The sequence below is a fragment of the Pinus tabuliformis genome, chromosome 7, assembly GCF_031772625.1.
Source record: "Pinus tabuliformis cultivar Carrire ecotype Pingquan chromosome 7, CPIR1, whole genome shotgun sequence".
Classification (NCBI taxonomy): domain Eukaryota; kingdom Viridiplantae; phylum Streptophyta; class Pinopsida; order Pinales; family Pinaceae; genus Pinus; species Pinus tabuliformis.
In genome coordinates this window covers 528,256,743-528,266,566 of record NC_142293.1, presented here as the reverse complement: position 1 = coordinate 528,266,566, position 9,824 = coordinate 528,256,743, and the positions used below count along the sequence as shown (strand labels likewise).

General features: G+C 38.4%; 1 pseudogene; it reads left to right on the top strand.

Moving 5' to 3' along the window:
- The first annotated feature begins 297 nt into the window (after positions 1–297).
- LOC149248378 (myb-related protein 2-like) lies at positions 298–9,620 on the top strand (annotated as a pseudogene).
- The last annotated feature ends 204 nt before the right edge of the window (positions 9,621–9,824 follow it).

Genomic DNA, 9,824 nt, shown 5'->3' with positions numbered 1-9,824 from the left:
CACGCAGCGAAAGGCGGTTTAGGTAGCAGGAATAGAGCAGATGGTACAAACCACAACTGTGCCCAATGAGGAGAACGAGGAAGGCTGGGAAATGTCCACTGAATAGAACATACAGGGGGAGGTGGAGACACAGGAATGCACGGACCTTACAATAAAATTGACCCAACTCAAGAGGTCGCACATCAAGGAGCATCCACCCACATGCAAAAAGACAAAGACAACAAAGACCATGGAGGGAGACCTTATTGACAGTAGCAAACTAGTTCGTGATGTCACTAAGGATGCTCTGAAAGATTTATGACGAAGCAAACAACTGTGTTGGGGGTGCTCAGAGCACAGTTGCAGGCATTACAGGTGTGACGCCCAGGAGTGATGACACCATACCTTGCAAAAGGTATAGCCGAAGCTGAGCAGATGGTGTGCACATGCACAACGAACACTTTGGTGTTACCAGAAGGCATCGTCTTATCAGAAGCCGCAAGGGACATGAGGGGCTGGGGATTGAATTTGGTCGCCCTTCCCAGAGAAACCCTATACTAGCTACAAGATGGAGTAATTGTTGAGCTTCATTCCAGAGAGGGCTGCGCTCTCTAGGTTTTGAGTGAGTAGAAGGTAGATTTAGAATAGCTCAGCCTATAGTGTGACAGCATGGTCGCCCAAAACTAGGGATTAGAACAGGTAGTGGAGGAGGCCTGTAGCAGCATTCCAGAGTTGGCTGTGCCAGTGGTACTCCCCACCATAGAAAAGATTCATCAACTGGCAACTGGAATCTGCAGTACCCAAGAGGAGGATGCGAAGGTTCAGTTGGGGCTAAACCTGCAGATCGCGGAGCTACGACTGAAGGCACAGTCCCCTACACCCCTAGAAGTCAGAGAGTAGCAACACCACACCATTCAATAGGGGTTGAAAGAGATAGAGCATGCTATACAGGACTACATGGGATTGTTGGACCAGTCCCTCTTCACGCTCACCTCACTACAGGAGGACCCAGTGCTACAACAGTTAGAGACAAAAGCACGGGAATTATAATAGGCCTATGAAAATGTTCAGGGGACCATACAGATGGTCACCCTTACTCAGCAATTGGCCAAGATGAGGGAGGCCCAGGCTCTAAAAGAACAGGTGGACACCGCACGCCAAAAAGAAGCAGGGCTTAAAACATGCATACAACCTTGGCTTAAGGAAGCATTCACGATCACTGCCACGATCAAGGGGAAGCTGGCCCTAATGTAGGACACATATGTGAAAAGGTAAGAGGGTGCCTTTGACAATGATGCATTAGAGAGTCGTGCACAATTGATACAATAGAGAGCGAAGGAATGTGTGTCATATGTTTGCGAAGCACAGAGTTTGCTAGATGGACTCCGAGCACAGATCACAACACCAGCCAAGTGACTCAAGATGAGTCACAAGGTTTGCGTTGGGGGCCTGTTGGGCAGTGGATCCCTCGCGTAACGGTTTTGGGGCTTAAAGCCCACAATTTTGGGTAATGGTATTGTAAAGGCTCTGCGAAGTGCGCAGAGCCTGAGTTGTAATGACTCAAGTCAAAGGGTTGTCCACCCAAAAATAATGTAAAATAATAGAAAGTAAGTCGGCCTACCTATGGTCTACGGACCATGGGAATCTATAAATAGAGAAAAGCTCTAGGTGTAGAAGGCATTTTTTAAGTTTTAGATCAGATCTGAAGTGTTATGGGTTGTTGACTATGATATTCGCTCTAAGTCTGTAAGTCTGAGTTAAGGGTTGTAGTAGTAGAAGCGGCTCTACAGCTGTGTGCACAGAGACCTGGTGGAGTCCGCAACTGTGTGCACGGACCCCTACAGCTGAGTGCGCAAGGTGGAATTGGATTGTACTGGAACAGAAGAGAATTAAAAGATAAGTGATTCTAAAATATTGTGCATCTACTCGTAGATCTATGTGGTTAGTCTTCTGTTATGATTTTATGCATCTCTTTAAGGTTTATGTTTGCATGCACTAGTTACAAATATTGAACGATCGATAAAAAAAATACTAAAATAAGTCAGATCTATAATAAAAACATACTAAGGATAGGGGATCTAGACAGCGCCTCTTCGCACTTAGTACTAGGGCTACGTGAAGATCGGATAGCTACGCGAAACATTACAAGTACGAAAGATCAGTCTGTGAACTCTCCAGACCTCCTCAAGACATCCCTAGGGTGCAAAAACCTGGTTCCAACACCCTCCCATGCTACCTCGGGTGAGACCTCAGTCTGCACTCCACGGACTGTTGTCGGAAGGGCCAGTAGTTTCGGGATTTGTTTGGCTAAAACACTTCTGAACCTAGGTCGGGCCCCTATAAGCCAACACCCTACATCACATATAACAACAGTTAAGCACCACAACAAAAATATTCTTGTAATTATGCCAAACCCTAGCCAGGATTAACCAATCTAATAATACGCAATTTTTAAGGCACAAAACAAACATAAAATATATAATAGGATAATTACCCAAATTAGAGTTTACAACAAAATTGCATAAATGCACATAAAATATACACAGAAAGACACCAAAAAAATAATACTTATTTGTATTAATGAGCAGACTAGTTGTGGGCTCTCCATCTTCCTCCCAACCATAGCCCTTCTGGTTCATAAGCTTAACCATCAGGTCACCCCCGAGCTAGGATGACAACTCCAAAGGCAACAATAGCTAAACAATCATAGTGCTCTAGGGATCCAGACACACTCCAGGCTAATTTCCAATGTTCCAACCCAACATCTGTGCCGCTCCAGGGCTCCACGCATCCTGCAAAACATAAACCGTCAACATTGAGGGTTCATGTTATAAAATTGAATGCATCCATAAGGCACAATTAACTTAATAACTACACTCCGACCTATCCAAAATCCAATCCCAGGACCCACTGGCCATCAATCAGTCTGAGAGTCCTTTCCCCAAGACTCACTGGCCAACCCGCCCCCCCCACCTCTCGCCAAATATCCAACCTACACTTCTTTATATATGCATGGCTTAACTTTCCACGTGGCACCCTCTAGAACCCTCATGGGTCCCAAGTGCACTTTTCACCAAAAGTATCCAATTGTTGCACTTTTTCCTTGGAGTTGTGCCCCCAATACCTTTTTATGGACTGGGCTCTGTTGCTAGCCTTATTTTATTATTTTTATAATATTTTATTACATTAATTATATTTCAAGCTCTAAGGCCTCACGACCTTTACAGGCTTAGAAGTACCTCAGCATGCTAGCCCCATGCTATATTTAACTTTTCTAGATGGGAACTTTAGCCTCATAATCTCAGTTCGGCTCACTAGCCTAAATAAATATTAATAAATTACATTATAAATGACAGGGGCATTACAACAACAGATTTACCTACAAGTCATGAATGCTAGATGTATAAATGGGAGGACCAATTCCAAAATGTAGTTTAGAAAGAGATTGAACTAATGCTATAAAAGAGGGTGACTAAGAGAACTAGAGGAAGATAACACTTGTATTGTTTGTTCAAATGAAGAAAAGAACCAATAGAAGATACCAATTGGATTATAGCAACCAAAATTTCCAAATTTGGCATGGATGTTGAAAACCCAATGGAGAAACCCTTACGAGAGTGTGATGTAAGAGAATCTCAAAAGAATATGTATTCACCAAAGGGAGAAATTCCCTTTTTCATTTTCTTTAAATTGTTTTATTTTAATTTAGGAGAATATGTATTAGTTTGGAGGTAATGCTAAAGTGCCCTCAAGGTATAGATGTAGAAAGTTTATTATGATGTGGTGTCATCAGTTTCCAGAAGAGGGTTAGATGTAGTAGAAATATGAGAGGTTTGGTAGCTAACAACTTCCATATTTTATTCAAGATATTTTATAGTGAAGGACGATATAGAGGACCAACTGGGGAAAGAAGATCAAGTTGAGTATAACATGATGGAAACTACTAAATCCTGTGTAATTGTCTTGTTTTGTGTAATCTAAATTTCAGGGCTTGGGTTATGCCCTCTAGAGTTGTTGTTTGTTTCCTTCCAAATGGTTTTGTTTAGTTTTATAACCTCTCGCTATAAATAATCACGAACTAATAGCAGTCTATCTATGGTTGTGGGACTATCTAGTTCTTTGAGGTAGTAGGGTGGACCACATTTTTTACAAAGGCATCCACATCTATGTACATTGGGGCATTCAAAAACTTCATATAGTATCAAGAGAAAATCAGGTCATCGAACCCTTGGAAAATACTAAGTTGAAAACTCGGATTGATGGATATAGAGCCTTCATATTAACCCACGTGACGTTTCATTTTCCACAACTAAAATTCAGGGATCGAACATGTGGTTCAGCTCTTAGCCCAAACAAACAAGGTGGTTTTTGCCCCTGGGGTGGTGGAGGGAGGGGCTACAAAAGTGGTTTGACAGAAAGAATAGGGGGACCCTACATGAGATTTAGGACATCCACATGACTTGGTGGTATTATGGGGTGGTTTTCTCTATGCCACCCGCACCCCCCACAAGTGTTAACCCATGGTAGTCTTGGGAGCCTTTCAATCCAACTATAATGAAGATCTATTCATCCCTAGTTTTGCATCAATATTCACATTGAGAGGCATTCTACAACATAGTATGGAGAAGATGGTATCCCATAACATTACATTTAAAAAAAATAAAATTATATATACATGATCAAATTAAAAAATAGTAATAATAAAAAAAATTCAATGTCAATCATAAATAAAATACTTCAATTTATATAAAGACATATAACTAATTCAAAAAAATTATTTGTAATTTTGTCTATAGTTGCTTTCTACTTTTAATATGAAGGAGAGGTGTAATTATTTTACTAATAAAACTAGAATTCAAACCCAACATAAAATAATATTAATATTATAATTTAGTATGAGGGATATATGTACTCCATTTTATATTTAGATGACATATGTTATTTTTAAAGAATATATAATAATAACAAAAACATATTTACATTGTAAGGCATTCCCTCTGAGAAGAACTCCCCTCTCCACTACCTGTCATCACTCTGCGCCATTATATTATATGTTAGACAATTTGGAAATGATTAGCCCTTCAATTAGAAGAAAGTAGTTTGAAGGTAGTTGGAAGGAAGGGTTATTAAACCATTGCCACAACATCATTGTTTTCTTTTTGGCTCGTCGCTGGTCTCACTTGACTTGAACTTTGCCACTGTTGTCAAACACTGTATTCATGTAAAAATCTAGTGGTTGTTGCCTATAATTCAGTTCTTTGGTTCTTTTGATTTCAACAGGTAAGAATTCGATCTAATAACTTCATTATCCATTGCATATATATAAAGACTATGTCTTTTGAAGCATCAGTGGCTGCATGTTGGTTCCTACATCCATTAAGGTCAAAAATTAGGTTAATGTGGGTTATGGTTGTATGTTGTTTGGTATTTCACATTGTAGGGGAAAATGAGCCAGAGGCATCACCCCAGCCAAACCGTGGAATTGGTGTAAACTATGGGGCAAAAGGGAACAATTTTCCATCACCAGAGTAGCGAGCTAAGATACTTGGAAACACCATTGTCAATAGAGTCAAGATCTACAACTCAGATCCCTCTATACTGCAAGAATTTTCCAACACAGGCATTGCAGTTGTTGTGGGTCTTGAGAATGAGAAAGTCCAGAGGATAAGTGAAAGCCCAACTATAGGCCAAGCTTGGGTGGCTCAAAGGATTACTCCTTACTACCTTTCAAACTTAATAATTCTAATCACCATAGGGAATGAGGTCCTTACAAAGAGTGATGGGTCATTAGACTCTACTCTAGTGCCTGCAATACAGAACATTCATTTTGGTTTGGTTGCTTTAGGATTGGACAACAAGATTAAGGCATATACTCCACATAGTATGGTTATCCTTTCAAGTTCATTTCCTCTAACCACCACATTTTCTACTACTGTTTAAAAAATTACGAAGCCTCTCCTCAAATTCTTGGATGATATATGTTCTCCATTCATGGTGAATGCATATCCTTATTTTGCATACAGAGACAATCAGACTATGTGTTGTTTGGGCAGTCTCCAAGGGTTTGATATCCAAAATGGTTCACCTATAACAATATGTTAGATCCTCAAATTGATTCCATTTACTCTGTTATGGCTTCTTTGGGTCACAATGACACTATCCCTGTAACTGTCTTTGACACTGGTTGAACTTTCAAAGGAGACACAGATGATATAGGAGTGAATCTTGAGAATGCTAGAAACTATAACACCATATCCATCATTATAGATTAGCCCAAATTATATGGTTCAGTAACTAATTCTCAGCCCACACCAACTGACATGGGGTACAGGATACAAGCCCACGCAAAAAATAACACGGGGTAAAGATCCTCTTGCAAGAGGTTCCGAGCTGGGTTCCAAACTCATAACATTTCCCTTTGGCTTGTTATCGGTTGGTCTCTTGAGCAACAAGAGAAGGATAAGGGGAAAACTCCCTCCCAGATGGATTTCCCTAATGATCCGGTAGTTGGTTCCCATTTTACCAAACATTTCCTTGACCCAAACAGTAACTTAATAGTTTCACTCCCTATTCCTTTCCCCAAATCAAATTAGTAATGGGGTAAGCCTTTCCTCTACAGGCAGGCCTTTCCTAGGTATGTCTTTACTCTATATAGGTGGGTCTTCCTAGAACAGCGGGTCAACGCCCTAGAGATTAAGACAAAGGTCTTTACTTTGAAGACTTAGTGAGCAAGAGTTTGTAGTGTTGTTGCACACATAAGAAGAATCCTATTAGATTCATGCTACTTAATAAAGTGGAATTCAGAGACATTCATGACCTAAAAAGTGCAAGGTATGTGGATAAGCCTCCCAAAGGGAAGAATTAGGAAAAAAGCATGGATAAGAATGTAACTTGTGGACACCCTATACCTTCAACTATTAAAAATGGTGATTTGATATATAATGAGTCTAATATTTCTCTGCTTAATGATTTGGGTTTCAAAGGCCAATTGGAGTCAAGGATAGGGCTACATAATGCTTCATTTCTTTTTGTAACAGGGGACAAAATGGCTCATGATTACTTATTGTGTGGTTGAAAGAGATATAAAGTTAAGTTGCAAACCATGATATGTGCCATTGCAACTACTATGATAACATTCACATATATCATAGTATAATTATTATAGTGCTACTTTTCATATGTCAGTAATCAACATGATTAAAGAATGGTGTCTTGTATATGTATGTGTATTTATTAGCACAAGTCTCTTGTGTTGAGTCTTATCCTATGTGCCACGAGATGCAAGTGTAGTGTTGTAAGTCTACTTTGATTTCCATGTTTGGATTTAAAATTAGTGATAAAATTCTTGTTCATTTATTTTTTGCTTCAAGAACAATGGACTAATTATAATACTCATTATCTGAATCAGTTGGTAGTTGTGATGGCCTGCTTACAAATGATTTTGTCAGCTTGAGGAATTTTAGTAGGTTATCCAAAATCTGATTTAAACTTAATCGCAACATGTACTAATAGAACCACTGCAATGTCTGTAATTGCAAGATATCTTTACTGTACTAGCTTATGTTTAACACATTCTTTAAATGGGTAGTGCTACCGATATACAATTGTAACCTTAATACAACTTATAACTTCTGTTTTTTCTGGGAAACTAACTATTTAGTTTCACTTTGTTAAACATAGCTTATACTTGAACTTCTTGTGTATTATCCTCATTTTTTATCAAATGAGTGGATCTACCCTGAAAGAGTGCTTGAATTCTTCATTGTATTTGTTTTAGGAATGCTGATCATTGTCACTACATTGTATTGTGTGAGTCCAGGCTTGAGAGTTTGGAAGCTACCATTCAACTCTTTGATCCTGGATGAGAGCTATAACCACATTTCATTCAGTGTAACTCTAGGTCACATACTAGAGTTGCACAAGGTTGGCTCTTTGATCTTGGACTCTTTGATCCTGGAGGAGAGCTAGAACCACATTCCATTCAGTGTAATTCTAGGTCACATAGTAGAGTTGAATAAGGTTGGGATCCATTAGGTTTTGTTTGCGTTTTTATTTTTTTCCTCTGCTTTGTTGCAATTATCTTTATCCACGTTCTTGGATTTTCATGCCTTTGTTTTCTCGATTAACTCTTGAGAATTTAATTGCAAATTGTGAGTGATTTTATTTCCATGGTAAAGGGAATAGTGACCTTCTCAATTACTTCTCAAGAACTTATGTTTTAAAAAATTGAAGTCTTAAAACCTTAGTGGGAACTCTTCTTTCCATTGTAGAGGAAATATACAAAGGTACCATGTCAAGCAGCAAAGAGCATGAAATTGGTTACTTTCTCTGGAATTATTATTTTCACATTAATAATTTTAAAAAATATTAAAAAACCAAAAAAGGTTACTTGTACAAACCCTTAGAATTTTTTTCTCATGTCATACCCATTTTGCAATTATTGTTTCTAGTAACGTAGGAGTATTTGATACTTTGGGGTTAATATGACTAGCAAGGAAGCCAATATTTGGGTTGTACTTTCTGCTCCAAGAAGTTTCATTGTGAATTTTATTTCGGATAGTTACTTCATGTAATCACCTTCTGTTCTAGCATTAATTTTATGTTCAAATGAAAAGAAATTATTTTTGAACTTGATATGAGAGCTGAGATTAAGCTGTGTTTCCATTGATTCTGTCTAGATAGCTCTCTTAATTTGGGGTGAAAAGAGAAAGAATGGGAAAGAAGTTCAATATTGGTTGTTGTTTTCTTAATCTAACATGGTTGAAATAGGTACGACAACATTTCTAGCTCTGAATTGAAGTTCGAGGTAAGTACTTGCAGTTTGTACTAGAAAAGGTGAAGGAAACTCTTGCTGGCCACAATTTGGGTTTGTTGGATTAGAAGTTACCCATGCAGAAATCTCAGAATTGGCTTGAAAAGTGTCTAGTGAATGCCTCAACATTACTTTTCCTAGTTTACCTTAAATGCCATCATTATACAAACAGTAGCAACATATGGTACAAGCTATGCATAGCATTAATCAACAATCTCAGGTCACAGATTACTCAATGGATAGTTGTTTGACATCAAATGGGAGTTCTGAAAATAATTTAGTTCGAAATATGAAAAAAATTGGCAATAAAAGATTGAGAACATTATAGAATAGAAATGTACCTTTTTGGCAGACTGAGACCAGAGAAGATGCCAGTTTGTGAGAATTGAGTGCCACGCAATTGGGTTGGGAAGAAAATATGAAACAAGATGAATTTTTTTTGTCCTCTCCAACTAATCCAAAATATTCAGACAAGAATTCAATTCCAACCAAAGGAAATTTATGGGAGAGGACCACAAGTTTTAGGGTACAAACAAAAGAAAATGGCTATGGCATGTCTGATGCAAGGGAAAAACAGATGGAAGTAAATGGATCATGTGTAGGACAACAAGTAATTAAACCAGAAGTGCCTAGGAGCTTCTCTTTGCATGAAGTTTGTCACAAGGGTGAATTGGTAGGGCTTCATAGGGATGAAGATGAAAGTCCTTCAGTAAGCTTTAACAAGCTTTCCAAGCTCACTGAAGAATTAGACTTGAATGCTAATGATGACACTAGTATAGCATCCAATTGTAGGGAGTTTGATTTGAATGGTTTTGGATGGATCATATGACAATTAATGTTAGCAAGTCATTTGAGAAATTTGTACCTTCCATATTTGACAAAAACCTTCATCACTCACTGAATCCTAGGTTCATGAATCAGAATCAGGAGTGTGATTTTATGGTTCTTGATATATTATCTAGAAGCTGAATTATTAAATTATTTAGATAGGCCATCTTCCTTCTTATTGTAAGCTTTTGATTGGAAAATGTAT